Raw genomic sequence first — 22,744 nt, 5'->3', positions numbered from 1 at the left:
AAGATTTCATTGGATACAGAATAGTTCACTCTTTGCATAAGCACAAGTGACAAATCTCGACATGTTCAAAGAATTCTACAGTTCAATATTTTATATATGCCTTTGCTTTTATATAGATTGTTGTATTTTAAACTAAAGCCTCTTCCACCCTTGATATGGCTTCATATCAAAAATGCTGTTTTAAATTTTTCTAAGAGCTAGGCTTTTGTTCCTGTTTTACTTCATAGCTGAAAATTTGTCTTTATACTGATCCTGGGTAATCAATCTGCAATCTGCAGAAGATTCACTTTTAAAAGTTGCCCTTTAGTGACCTTCCATAATGCTGCAGGTATATCTAGAATTCAAAAACAAAATAATACCACGTAAATACTAGAATGCTACACGCATGCCTTTTTTAGTTCTATGTTGTATTCTTAAATACATCTTGATAAAGAGCACCAACTGTCTTGAATGCTAGATATACATTTGCAGGAAATGCTGTAAACACAGTTTAAGTAGTTTACCTAACAGGAACACTGAAGGAAACTCAATCTCCTTGTTAAGTCATTTCGTTAATCTCAGTTTTGCAGTGAGATATTAAAGTGCCTTGTATTTACATATGCACAGAATCCTGCTGTTCAGGACTCTCCATTCACAAGACAAGGCAATTAATCATAGCCAAATACTCCTGCCGAGTCCCCGAGTACCCTAACTGTTCTATCTGCGAATGAATAAGCAGGTGTAAACCACAATGCAGTAAATCTGTCAGAGGAAAATTAAAGCCTGCAATAGTTTGAATGGGGAAAAATGCATTAATAATTTACCTTATTAACACATATGTTATAACATGAAGATTTTTAAAACTCCTTTTCCAAAATATCACCCTGATTATTTTGGTAGGCAGAAGTTTAGTTGAACATAAGCTTACCAAGAATTCTTTCTTTAGTTCCACGTTATACTTTTAACGTTTGCAATTCAAAGAAGTAACATTTTTAAAACAACTTCTAAATCGCAATGTTGTTTTATCCAGTTGTCTTCAGTAATTTATTTTTGTTGAAGTAATATTTAATAAGGGCAAGATTTTTTTAAAGAACAATGAACTTATTTCATGATCCTTCTGAAATAATAGTCTTCATTATAATTCCAAATTCAATTTTACCATTTAATTCAAATTAATAGGTTAAATTTATCACTGAACATAGAACCAGCCCAGAAGAGGCTAATGGAGTTCTTTAAGAAGAGGCAAATTAGTGCTCTTACATTATAAAGTGCTCATTCATATGTAACTCAAATATGCTGACATTCAAATAATAAAAATTAATCAGCAAACACCTGATGTGGATGTAAATGATATCCATATATATTAATTTAAGATACTAAATCCTTCCAATTGCATTGATGTATTGAAGTAGGTCAATTAAAATTTTATATTATTGTGATGCAATATATTACTGGTTAAAATTGTTTATTCAAAGACAACTTGCACTTCTTTTGCTCATAGATGTTGCATAATTGTCTAAACATAAAATCTATGATCTGCCCTTTCAAGTTGATTCCAGGAGCTAAACAGCATAAGAAATGAACAATGAAGAAACATGCTTAATGAGAATTGTTCTCTGTTTAGAATGATTTCTCCTTTTTCTCATATTCTTTTCTTCAAATCTAATCTTTGAAAGAAACCAAACTGATTTGCTAAAAAAAAAAGTAGCAGATAGCCTTGATGTGTTCTGCGTGTCCTGATGACACAGATGGGTGATTAATATATTTGATAATGTGCTGGTATTGCTTACATTGTGTGCATTTGACCACACAGTAAGCATAATTATTTTTCCTCAGTACAGCTATTATCTTCAAGGTTTTATGATCAATAATTCCTGTGATATTTGTGTAACAGACATAGACTAATCAATAGTAGGTCATATAAAGTAAATTACATTTCTCACAAGTGATTTTTTTTCTGTTGATGAGAAGTGTTCTTTATTGGTTGATTAAAGTCTCATATTCCTTATTAACTCTAGAACTGCCAAAAGTGAGTAAGATTGTAAAAATTGTAAAATATATTTCCCTGGTTTAGACACAATTTTTAGAAAATGCTGATAATCTCTTCAGTTCTAATCTATCTGTAAAAGTCCAGAGCACATCTGTGTGTAGTTGCGTATATGTGAGCATGTGTGTGTGTGTGTGTGTGTGTGTGTGTGTGTGTGTGTATACGTGAGAGAGAGAGAGAAAGAAAGAAAGAGAGAGGCTCAGTAAATAAATTCCAAATAACAACTGCAGAACTGTTAAGAGATTTGAATAATAAAAATTAATAAACTGTTCAGTAAGTATGTGTTTAATGTAAAATAGAGTGTCAGACATGTATGGACTAAGATATTAGAACAAAGCTAATAATGAACATTTATTGACAATGCAGGAATCATGATATAGATCTGAATTCAAACTACTGGTGCTCTGAGCCAGAAACCCCATTGTTCATTTCTAGCATTTTGATGTTTGCCACTTGCTTAGCTAATATGTCTTGCACTATCAATCACTAATTGCATCCACAACAGATACTAGGATTAAAAAGAGGCAGAGCCAGGGGAATACTGGAATGCACTGATATTAACTATTGATTTCTATATGAAAAGCAGCTGGATCACTCTGATGCAGCATCTTACCAGAACACATGGAAACTGATCTACAGCCTCATATGGCATGATGGAAACAGTCATCAAAAAAAAACACCAGCTAACTCAACCTGCAAAATCACCTGAAGCTTAAGTACAGCACTGACTTTCAAAAGGAAGAAATAACCTCATGAATGACATCCATTGGTGTTAAAAATACAAACACAAAGTAGTGCTCAGTGTACTTAGTTTTTAATTAACTCTATAGTTAATTTTAAGAGCTGCAGAGTTTGGCATTGTCCTGATATTCTGTGATAACATTGATAAATCTGTAGATGAATCTGTACAGGAATCTTGCAAGGTAAAATTAGAGCTAGTGATTACTGAATGCAAACAATACATTCTGAGAAAATGTGAGGAGGTCAGAAATGTCTAGACGCTGAAGGTAAACTCTAATGTCTGCATTCTTCTAACGTTTTATGAAACAAACAGCAGCTTACACACCCCAGAGACCCTTTTCTTCCCTTCCATCAGATACAAAATGATTAATATTTGCATGTTCATGATTATAACTTAGCATGATGTTGCGATATTTGACAATCTTTCTGTTAGTAGAGTGCACAAATACTGTACATTACTCTTGTATCAATGCAATTGTTTAATTTCTCCTGAAATAGGTTGAAATATTAAGTGTGCCAACAATTTATTAAACTACTGCTTTTATTATAATATCAATCTTGACAGGAGAATTACTCTTAAGATTTTTGACTTGAAATAATTATGGCAGCACAAGTAGGATTCATGCAAAACACAGGGAAAAACAAAAATTTCCAATTATAGGGTGGGGTAGGTAATGGGTTTGCTATGCCCATGCACTGACAATGCCTTTCTAGGCATTGTTTTAGAGTAGTACCGATTGAGAAATGATTTCAACAGCTGTTCTAGAAGGACAGTTAGTCGGAAATCCGGTTGCATAGCCCTTTATTTTTCATTTGATATCTGACTGAATTGCAGGGAGCAGTCAGTGGCTGGACATGATTGGTTATTTATAGTGGCTATAATGTATATTAGATTTTCATGCACCTGGTTCTCCACTAGAGGAATTATCTCCACATCCATTCCATAGAGAACTTTCAGTATTCGAAAGGGTTCAATAAGACACCCCCTTATCCATCTAAACTCCCATCAGTACAGGTCCAGAGCCATCAAGCATTCCTCCCTTTCATTCCTGGAATCATTCTTTGACCCATCTCTGGAACCTCTCCAACGCCAGCCCATCTTTTCTATGATAAGGGGCCCAAAGTTGTTCACAATACTCCAAATGTGGTCTGATCAATGCATTTCATCTTTGCTTATATATTCTAGTACTCTTGAAATGAATGCTAACATTGCAGTTGCCTTTCCTACCACCGACTCAACCTGTAAGCTAAAATTTAAGGATTCCTGCAGAAGGACCTTCAAGTCCATTTGCATCTCTAGTTTTTGAATTTTCTCCCCATTTGGAAAGTAGTCCATGGCTTTGTTCTTTCTACCAAAATTAATGACCATACCCTTTCCTACACTATATTTTATCTGCCACTTCTTTGACCATTCTCCCAATCTCTCTGTCCTTCTGCAGCCTCTCTTCTTCCTCAGCATGACCTGCCTTTCTACCTATCTTTGTATTGATTGAAAACTTGGCTACAAAGCTATCAATTCCGCCATCCATGTGAAAAAAGTGCTCCCAACACTGACCCCTGCAGAACAACACTATTCACCAGCAGCCAACCAGAAAAGTTCTCCTTTATTCTCACACTTTGCCTCACTAACAAGGAGAAAATCTGCAGATACTGGAAATCTGAGCAACACACACAAAATGCTGGGTGAACTCAGCAGGTCAGGCAGCATCAATGGAAAAAAGCACAGTCAACGTTTTGGGCCAAAACCCTTCGGCAAGACTGGAGAACAAAAATGCTGAAGAATAGATTTGGAAGCTGAGTGGAGCGGCGGAGAGAGAAACACCAGGTGAAAGGTGAAATGGAGGGGGAGGGATGAAGCAAAGATCTAGGAAGTTGATTGGTGAAAGGGACAGAAGGCCATGGAAGAAAGATAAAAAGGGGAGGGGGGGAGGAAGGAGCACCAGAGGGAGACGATGAGCAGGCAAGGAAATAACATGAAAGGGGAAAAGGGGATGGAAAATGGTGAAGGTGGGGTAGGCATTACTGGAAGTTTGAGAAATCAATATTCATGGCCTCAGATTGAAGGCTACTCAAACAGAATATAAAGTGTTGTTCCTCCAACCTAACTGTGGTCTTATCATGACCGTGGAAGAGGCCATGGATAGACATATCAGAATGGGAATGGGAAGTGGAATTAAAATGGCTGGCCACTGAAGATCCCACTTTTTCTGGTGGACGGAGCATAGGCACTCAGCGAAGCAGTCTCCCAATTTACTTCAGGTCTTGCCGATATATAGGAGACCACACCGGCAGCACTGAACACAGCATATGAACAGACTCACAGGTGAAGCGTTGCCTCACCTGGAAGGACTGCTTGGGGTCCTGAATGGCAGTGAGGGAGGAGGTGTAGCACTCGTTCTGCTTGTAAGCATAAGTGCCCGGACGGAAATCGGTGGGGAGGGATGAATAGAGAAGGGAGTTGCATCGGGAGCGATCCCTGCGGAAAGCAGAAAGCAAAAACAGCTCTCTCCCCTCCCCCTCATCTTTCAAATCTACTCCTTGGCTTTTTTTCCTTCCAGTCTTGCTAAAGGGTTTTGGCCTGAAATGTCGACTGCGTTTTTTTCCATAGACGCTGCCTGGCCTGCTGAGTTGCTCCAGCATTTTATGTGTGTTTCTAGAAAGACATCTCATTGGCATTCTACAAATTCCATCTTTTGGGGTCCAGTGTCAATCTGATTTTCACAATCTATTTACACATCAAAATCTCCCATGAATATCATAACATTGCTCTTTTTAAATGCCTTTTCAATCACTCATTGTAATTTGCAGTCCACATCCTGGCTACTGTTCAGAGACACGTATATAACTCCCATCAGGATCTCTTTACCCTTGCAGTTTCTCAAGTCTACCAATAAGGATTCTACATATTCAGATCCTTCTTTCTAAGGATTTTACCTCAATTGTTTTACCCACAGAGACACACAACTGCTCTGTCTATTTGCCTTTCTTTTTGACACAATGTGGATACTTAGCTCCCGCCAATGACCCTTGTTCAGTCACGACACAGTGATGCCCACAACACCTTAATTACTAATCCTTAACTGCTCTACAAGATCATCTACTGTATTCTGAATACTGTGTGCATTCAAATATACCAGTGCTGTGTTCATCACTCTTTCTAATTTTGCTCTCATGTTATATGTTCATAAGACCATAAGACATAGGAGCAGAATCAGGCCATCTGGCCGATCAAGTCTGCTCCGCCATTCAATCATGGCTGATCCTTTCTTTCTATCTGCTCCTCAACCTCAGTTCCCGGCCTTCTCCCCGTAATCTTTGATGCCATGTCCAATCAAGAACCGATCAATCTCTGCCTTAAATACACCTGGCCTCCACAGCTGCATGTGGCAACAAATTTCACAAATTCACCACCCTTTGGCTAAAGAAATTTCTCCGCATCTCTGTTTCGAAAGGGCACCCCTCTATCTTGAGGCTATTCCCTCTTGTCCCACGACTGCAATTTTGCCTTATCATCTCCCTGTCCTTTTTCACAGCCTCAATATGCACTAGACCTATTTGTATACCAACTGTCCCATCACTCCAGTTCCTATCCCCATGCCAAATTAGTTTAAACCCTCCTCAACAGCTCTAGCTAACCAGCCTGCGAGGATATTGGTCTCCCTCAGACTCAGGTTTGCTAGAGCTGTTGTGGGGGTTGGGGGTTAATGATATCATAATAATATTATCATCGTTGATCTGATTGTTACCCATTTTCACATTCACACCTAAGCCGCAGTAATTTTTCACCCCTTTTATTACCAAATATACTATATATCTCTGCTTTAAAATTATTCAAAAAATTTACTTCTAGACCATAAGACTATAACAGGAGAATTAGGCCATTTGGTCCATCAAGTCTGCTCTACATTTTTGGCACTTTGAGAAGGTCTGACAAACTCCCAACAGAAAGAATTTCACTTCATCTCTGTCTTAAATTGTCAAACCTTTTTTAAAAAAAACAGTAACACTTAATTTAGGTTCCACCACAAGAGGAAACACCCTCTTGGCATCCACTCTGTTAATGATCCCTCTAAATGTTATAGTCTCAGTCAAGCCACTCCTCATTTTTCTAAATTCTAGTGGATGTAAGTCTAGTCTGCCCAACCTTTTCTGCCAAGACAATTTCTCTATTCCAGGATAAATGTGTGAGATGGTGTGCGGTTTGCATACAACTCTGAAGTATGTACAGTTAGTGTACACAACCATACTAAAGACTGAGAATCATTTCATATACTTGCTCCTCATCCTACAAAGTGTGCACAACAAAAATAACTCCCTGTGGAATAATTAACAAAAGAACTTTTAAGCAAACATATTAATTATTCGTGTGTTATTTATCCAGTTTCAGAACCAGAGAGTTTTAATATTTTAGTTAAAGGACAGGTTTTTTAGATGAAAATTTCAGTACAGCATATATAAAGTATGAATTTAAACGCAAACAACAGGAATTCTGCAGATGCTGGAAATTCAAGCAACACACATAAAAGTTGCTTATATAAAGTATGAGATGTTTTAGTTTAATGATAGTGAACAATTCTCCAGCTTTGTTTCATTGGCTTGTGAACTTCCTACCTCAATGAGAAAACCTTCAAAAGTTATTCCAAAACACAAGTAATAACACACATAACTTTCATCAAAATTGTAAATGAATATTGATTTTCTGCCTGGCAAATATTAAGTTTGCTTTTCTTCGATTTCCCCTTTTGGCTGTTCTAAACAGGCCGGGTTTATTTTTATCTGGCTCTTGATCTTTGTATTACAATACCTTTTTGATTAGTTTATCATTTCTCGAATTGATTGGAGAATGTCACAAGGATTTTTGATGGTTGTAGTGTGGTCCACAACAAGATCTTGAATTGTCGACATTATTTATGGAGTCAATGTCTATGGTTGGCACAAATTTGAATAGAAAAGGGAACAAAACGCATATGAGGCTTAATTGTTTTAATGTTATTCCAAGGGAAATAAATTTTAATACGATTCTAACTAATTCTTTATTTTAACTTTCTACAAAATGACCTATTAGAAATGAGAATTTATAAATTTAAAACTTTGGAGAGGGAATTGAGAGGTGATTTAATGGCAAATGTAATCCTTCGGCACTGGTAATCTAAATACAAAACAAGTAAATGCGCAGTCCATTTCTGATACCTCCCTCTCCTTTCTTGATCTCTCAGTTTCAATTTCTGGAGACAAACTGTTGACTGACATCTTTTATAAACTTACTGATTGACATCTTTTATAAACTTACTGATTCTTACAGTTATCTTGACTATACCGCTTCCCACCGTGTTTCTTGTAAAAATGTTATTCCTCTTCTCAGTTCGCTCGTCTCTGTTGCATCTTTTCCCAGGATGCAGCATTCGTTTCCAGAACATCAGAGATGTCTTCCTCCTTCAGAGAATGGGGTTCTCCACCGTTGATGCTGCCCTCACCCACATCTCCTCCATTTCCCAAATATTCGTGCCCACCCCATCTTCTCTCTGTCTTAACTGTGATACCGTTCCTCTTATCCTTACCTACCAATCTACATCCAACACAAGTTTCTCAGCACTTGTCGCCACCTCCAAAGAGATCCTACCACCAACCCTCTTTCTGCTTTCTGCGGGGTTCACTCCTTCTATGATTTACTTGTCCATTCACCCCTCGCCACTAATTTCTTTCTCTGCAAGCAACCAAAGTGTTACACCTGTACATTCACCTCCTCCCTTACCTCCATTCGGGGCCCCAAACAGTCCTTCCAGGTGAGGCAGCAATCTGCTGGGGTTTTCTATTGTGTCTGGTGCTCCCGATGCAGCCTCCTCTACATCGGTGAGACCCATCATAAATTGAGGGACCACTTCATCGAGCACCTCTGCTCCATCCGCCAAAAGCAGAACCTCCCTGTGGTCTAACATTTTAATTCCAATTCTCATTCCTGTTGTGACATGTCAGTCCATGGTTGTCTCTTGTGGCATAATGAGGCCACCCTTAGGGTGGAAGAGCAACACTTTATACTCTGTCTGGGTAGCCTCCAACCTGGTGGCTCAAATATCAATTTCTCCTTCCAGTTAAAATAACATTCCTACACCCCAACCCCCGCCTTCTTCTATTCGTCACTCTGACCTCTTACCTCTTCTCACTTCCCACTGGGCCCCTCCTCCTTATCTTTCTCCTATGGTCAACACTTCTTTCCAATCAGATTCCTTCCACTCCAACCTTTTCTACCCATCTAGCTTCACCTATCACCTTCTAGCTACCCACCTGCCCTCCCCCCTTCTTCTTTTGGCATTGTCCTCCTTTGTTTGAGGTCCTGAAGAAAGATCTTGGCCTGTGACATTGACTCTTTATTCATTCTATAGACGCTGCCTGACCTGCTGAGTTCCTCCTACATTTTACATGTGATAACAAGTTACCAGCCAGTTGAAGCACTGAAGTCACTACTGTGGAGAAAGGAATCTTCTGGCTTGGCAAAGTGCTGCGATTTGGTTGTCTGCATTCTTTTTTGGGTCAACGTTTGGAACAATGGTCACTGATGGCTTTGCATGGAATTGAAGCTGTCTTTTCAATCCAAGTCCACCAATGGGGCAAACCCCCCCCCCCAACTAATGTTAGGTTTAGGTTGCAGGATTAGTATTCAGATAATGAACGAAGGATGAAGTAGGACTAATGTAGCTGGGACTGAAGGGCCTGTTTCCATGCTGCTTAACTCTATCAGACTTGGCCCACTGGTTGAGGGACATGAGGTAACCCTCTCAGTAGCAGCAATGAAGAATCCTCCCCTAGCTGAGTGCGACTGTATTCCTGAGTTTCCACCTAGGACTTGCATAGCTGACAGTAGTCAAAACCAAAAAGAAGCTACTGGCATGATGAAGGAAGCCCTGGACACCACCAGAAATGGAGGATCTTCATTGCTGCCCTAAACGCCAGCTGCAGAAAGGTCAGCAAGTAAGTCAGCAACTGTGGATATGAAACTACTAGATTATTATAAAAGCTTATCTAGCTCACCAGTGTATTTTAGTGATGGAAATTTACCATTGTTATTTGGTCGTCGGTAAAGAATTTGACTCTACACTCCTCCCAAAATGGTCCACTCCAATTGGGGGTAATTGGAGATATACAATAAATTCTGGTCTTGATCATGACACTACATTATCTGTACAAATACATTTAATGACTATAGTTTGTGAATAAATTTCTTTCTGATAATACGCTTCAAATGGGAAATAAATAACATGAAAGCCTGTGAATATTGTAAGCAGTATACTGAAATGAATGCTTTGCCTTTCTATAACAACTTTTATACTATAGATTCCACAGTAGTCAATTAATGTACTTCAAGGTCCCAGAAATGGACTCTGCGATGAACAAATAACCCCACAGCATCTGTTATGATCACATGATCCCTTCCAGATGTGTAATCCCAGATGTTAGTACACTCACCTGTATGCTGAAGACCTTGCCCTCCCTCAGATGCATGGCTGACCCCCTAACCCCAACCCATATGCCAATGAATTTAGAGGTTGGCACTAATCTGTAGTATTGATTTGCTATCTTCAGAACAAGAGCTGTAAATTCTCATCTCAGATCCAAGCCGATTTGTTATCAAATCACCCATCGACCGGCTGATTCATTGCCATTCAGTGGGGCTGATTTATATGCAGAATCTTAAACAGATGCAGTATGTGATACATATTTATGGTGAGTGCTGTTGGGAAGATTTATTACTGATTCTTTCATCAGGGGTGTGCATGAGTAAAGCGATGATGGCTTGTATTTCCTCTCAGCTGTCAATGCCAAACTCATTAAAAGAGGTGTGACTATTAATATACATTGTAATACTGACAGACACTAATTCATAATACTGTGGCCTGCTGTAGATTTTTGATGTGGAGATGTTTTGGGTTCCTCTTTTTTATATTTGCTGCTAAATGGTACTTCTAATCCAGATGATCATATTTTAATGACTTGAAGGATTATCATTTTATTTTATAGAGAATAACAATTCCTGTTAAGGATCAGATAATTTTATGCAGTTTTTTAATATGCTTATATATTACTTCAACTGAACTTTCTTTGAAATTACCCATTTGTTTGCTAATAACTAAAATCCTTCGATGATCTCAGATTGCTTTGAGACTGATCCACTAGCTAACATGTACATGAAGTACCAAAAGTGTTCCATAAATCTTTTATTTTCTACAGCAAACTCAAGAATAACCTCAATTTATTTGTTGGAACAGCCTACATTTTTGTCTATAAAGTGGGGCTATCTCAGTAATGAAGACTAATGCATTGTGATGCCCAAGATATGCCATCTCAGTGATTTGTAGAATAATAAGAACTAATTGATAATTCTGACAAAAAATAGCTTATAAAAGATGTGCATTTAAATGAAATGCAAGCTCTGGACGATAAGGGTTTGTGTACATGTTATGGAACATAGATAGATTAACCTGTGCAAGAAATCTGATTATCTCAGAAAATGCACATTACCAAACATTAATCTTTTGTATTCTTCGGTCACGTGCCATATAGCACTGGTTCTTATGTCCTACTGCATCTTAAACATTTTTACAAAATAGAAATCAATTATGTTCTATTTAACTACTTAAGCCTATAATGAATGTCCCATCATGTTCAATGGACTAATTGTAGACCCAGATCTGATTAAAACATGAGGTGCTGCTCTCTGACCACAAGGATGACATAAGATATGCTGGAACATTACACAATGTAATTATTATCTATTTATTTCCATTGCCATTCTGAATTATAGCTTGATCCTAAAGTAAGTATACATAAGTCCCTGTATTTGCATTGTTTCATTTTTGTGTTACTTATTTGCAGCATATTATTAATATCAAATGTTATGAGTGTATTTTTAAAAACATTTTTCCAACTCAAAACAATTAATTGGGCCAAATGGGAGCCAAAGCTATTTACTTGTGGCTCAAATTTATAGTTAAAATTTGTCAGATTTCTTTAATAAAGCTTCAATGTTAAACACTCTATTGCTAAATGAGTTAAAAAGTAGATAAATATGAGTTGTGAGTTGTGATGGATATTTTCTTCTCGGACAGTAGGCCCTTTCTCTCTCTTGTTTTTTATTTTTGCTAAGCTTGTTTCTTAAACAAACAATTGCCTCTTGTAAGATCAAAAATAGATGTAAGCAAACTTCCAACACAAGCATTCTCTATAGAACAGCTTAGCAAACAGACTGAACATTTTGAAGATGGCCTCTCTTTAAAGAGTCACTGCACTTGCTTTGTTAATGCTCAAGAATAGAATATAAGGCAATGGGTTTTTTAACTTGGGCTATTTCAAACAGACAAGCTGACTCTTAAGTTGCTTTGTTCAAGGAAGCTTGCAGAAGAGATGGATAATATCATTTATCATATCGATAACTAATGTGTTTATATTTGAGAGGTTTATGTACTCAGAAGTCAACATTAATGTAAAAGTGAACGACTAAGATCGAAGTCTCCAAAAAACACTTCCAGTCTATTTGTATTAAAAGGACATCTGAAGAAATATCACATGCCTGTGAAGTCACCCAGGTGGGATAGAAAGGGTATAAACATTGAAAGCAGATCAGGCTTATTAGGAATGTGGTAAAGAAGCCATGAAAGAAACAAGGGTGAATGGAAATCCATTCCTGCAGATTTGGTTTCTGTGACAGACAACTTATTTCTCTGCAATTCTTTGGTATGTCTTTTTAGTTCATAGGAAGTATACCTGTGTTTGGGAAATCCTTTTTTTTTTTACTTTACATTTTATGCTTTATCTTTTGTGTTTGAGAAATGCTTTGTACTTTGCGCTTAAAGATTTATGTTTTTAAAATGGTTAGTAATTTGGAAATGTTCCATAATGTTTCAAAATTCAAGATAATGACTCAATAATTCAAGATAAGATAGAATTCCTTCGTGAGTTTTAAATGTGCTGTTTGGATTTAAGCTTGTATCACTGAAAATAAGTGAACTGTAGGGAGAGGGGAGGCCCACCACGTGAATAGTGGGAATTGGCAGCAAATCTCACTATGGAAAATAAACAAGGAAGTAAACTAGTCTTTGAAGATTAGGTAGTTAAATTAATATCTCCCTTTAGTGAGTGTACTCTTGGCTATTTATATCCTATAGGGCTTAAAGTCTTTGAGTTTAAGACTTTGCAGTTAGCAAACCCAATAACACCGCAGAGGTATGCATACAGTATAAGAGGGATGAAAGGAGAGATTTTAAAGTGAGATGTAAAGTAACATTTGTATTTGTTGAAATATGTATTCAATTATTTAAATGACATTTAGTTAAATATTTGTAGACCAGCAATGATCAACATTCAATTTTATGAGCTACATTTGGCACAAAGAACTCCAACATGCCCAGCTACAAAAGGCAGGAGGTTGGGTTTGAAGCTGGCAATCCCATATCATAAAAACCCAGAACTATGGAAATACCAACAGAAGCTCCAAAGACCTCATCCCTGGGAGAGGAAGGATCTTTACTCAGATGACATAAGATGGGATACATCCGGGAACAACTTGAAAGACTGGCTCAGGAAAGAGGATTCTGGCAAGCTGCTGAGTCCAATAGGGGTGATAGGCTTCAGAAGAAGAATGCGCAAAGACCATTCTCTGGATGACACAAATCCAGATCACTCTGAGGAACAAATTCAGAAGCAAGCTAATAACCAAAAGAAATAAAGTAGGATAAAGCTGCAATGGATCTGCTCTAAATCCATGATGGCATCTTTTACATGCCGTTTTCAGCTGGAAATGGTGTCCAAATTAATGCTAGTCAAACAAAAACAAGCATAATTCAAGTAAATTGAAATGAAAACAGGAGCAAGAATAATGGATGACATGCAATGAATTACTGGGCTGGGATCCAATACTGAGACTCAAATTATGTCATATACCAGGAAACAAAGGTTGAGAAATTTATGTCAATGACCTGAACCCAATACTGGAACAACTACAGTGCAGGAATTATAACATAAGGTCAGGAGTTTCTACCTTTCTCACTATCGCAGTGCCTTATTGTTAGGTGGCACAAGGCCTGAAGCACTATTGAGCTACAATAGAGGAACTGCAAAATAGGATGTGAAAAATTGAAGAAACTACAATGCAGGAGATATTATTGTGAGGATTACATCGAACAGTGAATTGCAGGAAATCACACTACCCTTTGTACATTGCAATTTAGCAAACATTTAGACTAACAAATTTAAGTTTTAGAAAGTCTTTCCAAAAGTGAACGACTAAGTAGATAATAATGTTTGCAACCTATTAACACCTTAGTACATCCTCAATTTTAGCAATTTACCCCATCATAGAGCACATTGCCATGATATGCAGATTTTTTTTTACTGAACTATAATCTTGTTTTTGAGGAATTATTTTCATGGAATGGATCTTGTTGAGCTTTCAACATCCGAATGTCTTCATGAGACTTGTGCACATGCACTATCAGCCAAAAGATGGTGTCAATGCTGACCAATTCTGGATTCCACGTGGAATCCACAGCTGAGCCCAATATTGCTGGGATTCTAGCCAAACACTGTTCTTCTGCATTATCCCTACAGCTCCCGATTCCCTCAAATATTTAACCTATCAATCCTGATTTTAAATAAACTCAGTGAATGACTTTCTACAGCATGTGTGGGAGAAATTTCCAAAGAATTTTCACCCACTATAAGAGGACATTTTACATGATCTCAGTCCTAAATAAGCGCAGATTATAGATGCCATGGAGAATATCCATTCTGCTTCCATTTTGTAAGAATTTGCAAAGTTCAAAACAACTTTTTTTTGGTCCTCTGAACTTAGGTTCAATTCAGCTGCTGTTTGTAAGGAGTTTGTATGTTCTTCCCATGACTGTGTGGGTTTTGTCCGGGTGATGCAATTTCCTCCCACACGCCAAAGATGTACACATTTCCTGGCTAATTGGCCACATGGGTATAATCAGGCTGTGCAGACTTGTTGAGCTGGAAGGTCCTGTTACCATGCGCACATCAAAATGAAATAAAATAAAATATAGACCTAAAATCTAGTAAAATACCTCACAGCTTTAAAGGATGGCAAGGGTTATTGGCTTGACTGTGTAAGAACCTGCTGGGGACATTCCAAGTTGAGGCCATCTTCACTACACCCTGCACTGTCCAGCTGCCATCCTTACTGCTGGAATGAAAGATACAGAGAATCATGTAGACACATTCTCTGTATATGCTTCAGGTAAGTTCAGATGGGTGGGAATCACATGGGGAGAATACAACCACCATTTACCTACTAATTACAGTTGACGGATCTGCAAAAGATATGCAATGCTCACTTCCTATCCTAAATCTTCCAGAACCTTGAATGTGAACTTAAGGACCACCATAAAGCAGAGGACATATATAAAGATTGTTTTTTAAAGATGAGCTTTATTTGCGACATGTATAGTGAAACATAAATGCATCGTTCTGTGTCAACTGAAATCAGCGAGGATTGTGCTAGGGGCAGCTCGCAAGTGTCGCCATGCTTCTGGTGCCAACAGAGCACACCCACAGCGTACCAACCCTAACTGTACATGTTTGAAATGTGGGAGGAAACCGGAATGCCCGGAGAAACCCCATGCAGTCACTGGGAAAATGTACAAAGTATGAACTCCTTACAGTTAGTGGTGGCCACCAGTTGATCAGTTGGTGCTGTAAAACGATCCTCTAACCATTATGCTACTAAGATGCCCTTTTCATTTAAACTCATTTTACAAATTTTACTTCATCTTTAATTATCATGTTTATTTTATTTCATATTTCTCAATGTAAAAGGTCATTTAGATTATCAAGCCTGCACTAGCTCTCAAAGCAACATCACCTTACCTACTCCCCCTCTTATTTCCCTGTAATTTATTTTTTTCTCACATGTACATTAACTCCCCCATCCTCTTTGAATCTCCTACCAGTCTTGAAGAAGGGTCTCAGCCTGAAACATCGAATGTTTGTTCATTTCCAAAGATGCTATCTGACCTGCAGAGTTTCTCAAACATTTTGTGTGTGTTACAATTGAAAATTTCTGTTTTAATTTACAACTGAAAATCAAAAGAAAATAGAATCACCATGAGGCTTTGTAACCCTTTGATACTTGGCTGCCTGCAATGTTCTTTGTGAGGCCTGACGTCCTTCTGAGTTTGTCTAGATCTTATTAAGACTAAAATCTTTTCTGATGATTTAATATCCTTGTGAGAACTTAGAAACCTTGAAAGGCTCTTAGGACTTTGCATTCTTGTTGGGTTGTGAGGACCATATGGTTTTGTGAGGCTGTAGGGAACTGGCAGGACGTTGGACATCTACATCTTTCAAACATCTGGCCTTGAGTTTTTAAGAGATGCATAACAATGTCCTTGATACTGATACGTTCCCCTCCTAATCCTGGTCATTTTTGCAGATTGCTGCCTCATGTCGTTGCATAAACTTCTCCAAGCAATGATGTGGGAGGGCCCACACATGTCTTAACCAACAGAAGGTATTCAACGAAAACATTAATGAAATATGCACATTTTCAGTTGATTCCAAACAGCAGTGGAAAAAATGCCTTTGAAAATAAACAATGAGGAAGGTGTTTATTTCTCTAACCACGTTAACTCTTATTGTGAGATTAAGGATCTTGCACAGTTTATCAGATTAAAGAATTTCTACATACAAAAGACTAAAGAATAAAACACATAATATTTTCTGAAAGTCATATTACTGAAAGCATAATTAATATTGGGAAAAATTCTGTATTAAGGTAGAAGGAAGCAGCTATTTTTCTCCGTAACTAACCAACTAACAATGAATTTCCTCTCCTCAAAGCCATGTGCTTTTTATTAGTGGATATTAAAGCAGATACAGTAACCCGAAACATCATTTGATAAAAATGGACTTCCATTCTTTGGTGAGAATGTCACACCCCGGATCTCTTCGGTCCACAGATACCTGCAATTTCTAACCGTTTTGGCTAAAGTGAAACATTCATGTTGCAATAGGCAGAATGATAAGAGGGACATCAGCCAGATCACTCACAAAGTGCTCTACAGTTGACAATACATCCAGAAATTATTAACCGCGTTAGCCATCAGTGGTAATTTTGGTTAAAAAGTTTCTAGCATGCAGTACAGTTGACTTCCAGACTCCTTTGCTATTACCCTAAAAATCACAAACAGCAAGACTCACTCCCTGACAAAGAACAAAAGTGCGTGTATCCATTTTTAATTAGCTTTTATATAAAAAAGGTTGATCCATTGATTTTGTTTTGAACTGCTTGTTTCTAATTAAGGAAGCAGCAGATTTTATCATGTCTTTTGAACTTAATTATGCACTATACATAAAATGAACAAAGATTTGGGGAATTTTCTTCAGAGGTCACGTTACTTATGCAAAAATTGCACTAAATTCTTCAGACTAATTATTATAACAGTAGTTGTTACATGATTTACAGTTACTTTACCACATGAAAAATAATTTTCTATCTTTCAGTTTAATTGGATTATGTAATTGTTGACACTTGTGGCCTAGAATTTGAAGCTGAAATGATGGTGAAGCTATCAAGATTTAGCATCATTATCATATAAATCTGATGACAACCTAAGCACATGGAAAGTTAAAGGCATAAATTTGTAAGTTACCAATACTCATCTATAGTGCATTCAGCAGAGAAAGTGTTTTTATGAGTACTTCATTGTCTTAAATTACATTATTTTTATAAAATCTACTTAAAATGTAAAGTCTCAATGAATGAGCTGTTAATGAGTTGTCAATGGAATTCTTAGTGATAATTACTGCTGAACAACCTCTCTGCCCCGAAAAATAAAAATATCATTCCATCTGTTTCATGATACAATCTCAAGAAACTACTGAAAGAGTAGAAATTTTATTTTTATTTATTCTTTTAAAACTTGCTAATTCTGCTTCAGCTTATAATTACTCTTTCAGTTTCTTAATATGCTTTTTCTCTTTGATTATGGAAATATTTTAATGTGATTGTTTGTCTAGGCTTCCTAATGGTTCTACTACAGATGGCAATAGATTGCAAGCTACTTCATTAAAGAAGTTTAACATAACTTTGTGGGCAGCTTTAGGCAAGGTCAATTTGTTAGTTTGTTAGTGCTGTCCCCTTGCTGATAGTTACAAAGCATAGGCCAATATGTTTGTGTTTCTTTTTCAAACTTCTGAACAATACACACAAGAAAATTGAATTCCTATGTCTCACAATTTAATTGTACAGCAATTGTACATATTGTCCAGATTGTTTAACAGCAATGCCACCAAATATGCAATTTTAGGGCAATTTTGATAAGCACCTTTAAAACATAAATAAGACAAGAGGAGGAAAATGGGAAGGGTGTATCAGCATTTAGTTAAATGCCTACTTTAAGTTTTACAGCAATGTGACAATTCTATTATTTCAGTTTTTCCTCAAAAAATTATTGAAATTTGTAATTGATTAACTGGTTAAAAATCCACATTTTTACTCTCACAATCTTTTGTAATTCTTCGATGTTCTCTTCTTTCAGCAATTTGACATTGCTTTGAAGAGAACTCTGTAAAACTTGGCGTCTCAAATTGAAAAGAGTCACCAATGCAGTAAATGCGTTAAAGAATATGGCAGAGAAATACCTTTACCTAGTCAATGGTTGATGTGCAAGATATGCTGAACTTAAAGGGAAATAGGTAAGTTTATAAAAGATAAAGAAGCAGAAAGGTACGTAGTAAAAACAGAAAATTCTGGAAGCACATTTGATGCATTATCAGTTGGGGCTATCTGATATTTCTGTGTTGCAAACGCAATGTAATTTTGTGCTTCTTGAACCTAGCTTTAAGGGATAGACTTAAATCAAAATGTCAATATTTTGATTACAACTGGAAAGTTCCACTGCAACATTCTCTCAACAATTTGTTAAGATAACTTCCAAAAAGTTAATTCAAAAATTTTAATGCCAGCATTTGAGCATGAGGATCTACATATGCAAAGAAGAATTTAACCAGCTTTTTGCTACCATGTTTAAATCAACCGATAACCTATCAGGTTAAGATTATATTTAAGATATAAGCTATTTGGCTGCACTTTACTTCTCAAAAGTCTGAACTTACACAGTTTAGTTCATTACATTGTAAGCCACATTCATTGTAACTTTGCTTTCTCTTTCAATTCTTGCAGAGTCAAGTGTGTACTATTGTTACAATGGAGGCATTTCATGTGGTCCTTCTCCATGCAAAGCCAAAGTAACAACGATGAAGGTGTTGACACGTGAAACACTTTTTTTATGCAAAAGACACCAACAGATGAAACTGAGAATAAAAGATGAATGATCTGATATGATCCAAAATTGCATTTATGTTATAGACTTTTGGCAAAAAAATTACTAACTGATCCAAAATATTGTGCTTACACCTGTAGCATCAAGTGGTAAGATGACATCTGTGACAATTCACTAAGCTGGCAATTGATGCATAGCAACAGAAAATCCACTTATTTACTATGATACTTACTAAAATAAAGTGAAGGAAATGCAGTCCAAAATAAAGTTTTATCAGGATGTGACAAATACATTTCAAAACTGGAAACATTTCCCACTCTCCATGTGGTACAGCTTTGCATCAGAGATCAGTATATCTTATTATAGTAAAAGTCCCCATACAACTGAAAACTTACAAACCTTAAGCTGTGTCTCTAATTGTAAGAATGGTGAACGCCAGGAGAGGTTTATACAATCATGTCCTCCTGCCCTTTTAGTCTATATATCCTTAGCTTATGCACTTGTTTAGTAAGTATTTACCTTCCAATTGTACTTTTCCATTTCTCCAATATCTCCAGGCACTTCCTCATATTTTCTTTTGTCTTCATGCACCAGGAAAGCTCCAGAAACAAAATTCTTTCACTGACATAGACATTCAACACTGACACAAGAAAGGCCTTTCCCTCTAAATCCCACAGAAGATTGTGTTGTCCCACCATTCTGTTTGCTGCTGAATGCCTCTGCAACCGGAGAAGTATTTTCTCACTGCTCCAGTGTTCATTTTTGAATAGCCTGGAACAAGCTCAATGCTTATTTTTCAACGAAACAAACACATGTTGAAAAGAGTGTGTCACGTTTCAAGTGGAAGTATGGAGGTAAATAGCCTTCTCCAATTTCTTTCGGTGGCTCATCATTTTAGGGAAAAGCTCAATTTGAGCTTGATTTCCCCTTTGTTGGGCACGCACAGAAGGTTGCTCAATGAAAACTATTTACAATTCTTCTGGATCTTTGCAACCTCTCTGCTCCTGTAATAATGAGTTAATGAATACTTAATGATAAATTTATAAACATTGAAAACATAATGTGGCTTTATTAAGGGTCTGGAAACTGCATTGTTCAATTACTGTGCACAAACACTGAATATTTTGTCATGTTGATCTCAGTCTCCTAGATCCTCCAGCACAAAGAAGATCATTCAACATTTTGTGTATCTGCCCATCCCCGCAGTTATTAATTACTAGCATAACTTATGCTTCTTGAACATTTTATGAGTTCTCTTTCCAACTTTTTTACAGAAAGAATATTAAACATTATATATGAAATAATGTTTCCTAATCACTCAATGTGTTCATTGAGTGACGATCTTGAAATTAAGGTCTTCAGTTACCGACTGATGACAGCAAATTTCTGCTCAACCATATTTTGGATGTCTCCACCAAATCACTTGATAAGGTTTCCTGTTCTGATAAAAAGACAAATTATACAATATATCTTTCCTTTCTGTTTTTTTAATGGACAAAACCTAAAGAAATGGTATACCATTATACACCTTAGTACTAGTAACTGAAATTTCTAACACATCTGAGTTTTTTAGTTGAAAGGAAGGCTGTCTCTAAAGTATTAATTGAACTTGGACTCTAAGAACTAATGCTTAAAATCATAATCTAATGTTAACTGATTTTATTTTCATCAGGTGGGTTGTCAGTGTATGATTTCAAGAAAATTTGTGTGCAGCAGTTACAAAGAGAGAACTTCAAAGATCATTTCTGCTTCTGGGTAAGCCTGAGTTAGCCACTCTGTATGCAAGCACTTACAGAACATAGTGTTGGCATCTTTGTTTTCTCCTCCACCCACTACCTCCCACCCTCCACCTAGCTCCCTAACTGTGCGTTTTTAATGTGATTGTAGGTCTACACTGACAGGGCTGATGAAGAAGTCTACAGGACATGCCAAACCACACTCTGGCTGCAGAATGTAGTTTACAACATGCAACCTGGAAGGGGAAAAGACTGAGGATGAGAGTGAATAAAGGAAATAATGTGATTATCTTTTACAAATTACACCTGCTTCAACACTTAAGAATATAACTGTTAAATAATGCATAGTGTATATAGTTCCTCCTATAGACTTCAAATCTTTGTTTTATTACCTAAAATTAATCAAAGTTTCTGCTGGAAAATCCAAAGAACAATGAGTTTTTATATAGATAAACATCAGGCATCAAATGAGAATAAACAATTATACAATATTGGCAACATTCAACTTTTGTATGTCCTCTTCACTACTTTATAAAAGCAACCTACCAGCTACCCCCCTTCACTCCCCTCCCAACAAGAGCTCTTGTATGTGCCCCCTCCCAATGAAAGCTCTTGTTCAAATCAAGCCTGTGAACAATAGATTGACATCAATGTGTTCTATCTGGTGCATCTAATGAGATAAAGTGGGCAGATCAGCTCCACTGGTTCGTCATTCAAAGCCAGGAGGAAGAAGTGAGGGAAAAAACACAATAGTTTTTTCAATATCAGAGTAAGTGATGTGTATCTTGGCCTCCTTGTCAGAGCTGAAGGGAGCCTTCAAACTGCTGAATATTGTTTCTTAACACAGCCCATCCTGTGCTATTATGCCCTCTGACAGCTGATTGGGGGAAGCCTCCTTACTCTCTTAGAATGTGCAGCCAACCATTCCATTAACCCTCGAGGTTCCACATGAAATCCCCCCTTTAGATAAATTCATACTCAACAAATGTGATTAGCTTTACAGCCCTTCTGCTTCTAATGTATAAAAGCAGGACATCATGATCAATGCGGGCCGCAGTTGTCTTCTTTTAAAGTCGGGTGCAATAGCCAGGGCCTGTGAAGATGTAACAAGCAGCAGCCCTTTTTGAAGATGACAAGCCAAGCTTGACAACCTAATCCTTCAGCTTCACTTGCTGTCTTAGTTAGTGGCTGCCTTTAGAACAGTCAGAAGTGCTCGCTTCCAAGGGCTTTTTGGCTGTAAATACAAAGAATTTTAAAATTAATCCTTCTTTGCAATTTTGTACACCATAATTTTTTTGCAATTGAAATCCAATTCACCATAAAATCAGATTGCCAAGTAGATACCTCAGATATAAAACAAAACAGCATAAATTCATGTAACTTGATTATTAATTAATCATTATTGACACACTACTTTTTGTCATGATGACACACCTGTTTTGACATTACAGAGAATGTACATCTACACATCTACTAACTGCATTAAAAGAGGATTATTTGAGAACTAATTTGTCATGACTGTTACAGTCCTGTGCCTGGGTACAAGTAGCCCATATAACGGCTTCAGTACACTGCAGTCTCTTACAAGGGGCTATTTAGGAGGTTTTAATTTCTAAGCTATGCAGTAACCATTTAAATGTACAAAAAGATCTTGAAACAAGACGGCTGGCCATTATTATCCAGATTTCTGACGCTTATAGCATTATACTCCAGATGCAATGGACGAAATCTTGGGACAGTTAATGTCGCCTGCCTCACAAAGTGGCCAAGAAATGTTTACTAGTGAGAATTTAAATGAGTCCTCCATTCTACTATATGTCATTTTCCCACAGTTATATGATTTGGACTTGTTGCTGTTGACACCAAGTTGCGCAGAATGTGGAGAAAAAAAAAGGAGTGAAAGAATTCTTTTCAACTCTTTTCATGTTTCACTCATTTCGCCTTGGCAC

The sequence above is a fragment of the Mobula birostris genome, chromosome 14, assembly GCF_030028105.1.
Source record: "Mobula birostris isolate sMobBir1 chromosome 14, sMobBir1.hap1, whole genome shotgun sequence".
Classification (NCBI taxonomy): Eukaryota; Metazoa; Chordata; class Chondrichthyes; order Myliobatiformes; family Myliobatidae; genus Mobula; species Mobula birostris.
The sequence above is the reverse complement of the archived record's forward strand: the minus strand, read 5'-3'. Positions refer to the sequence as shown.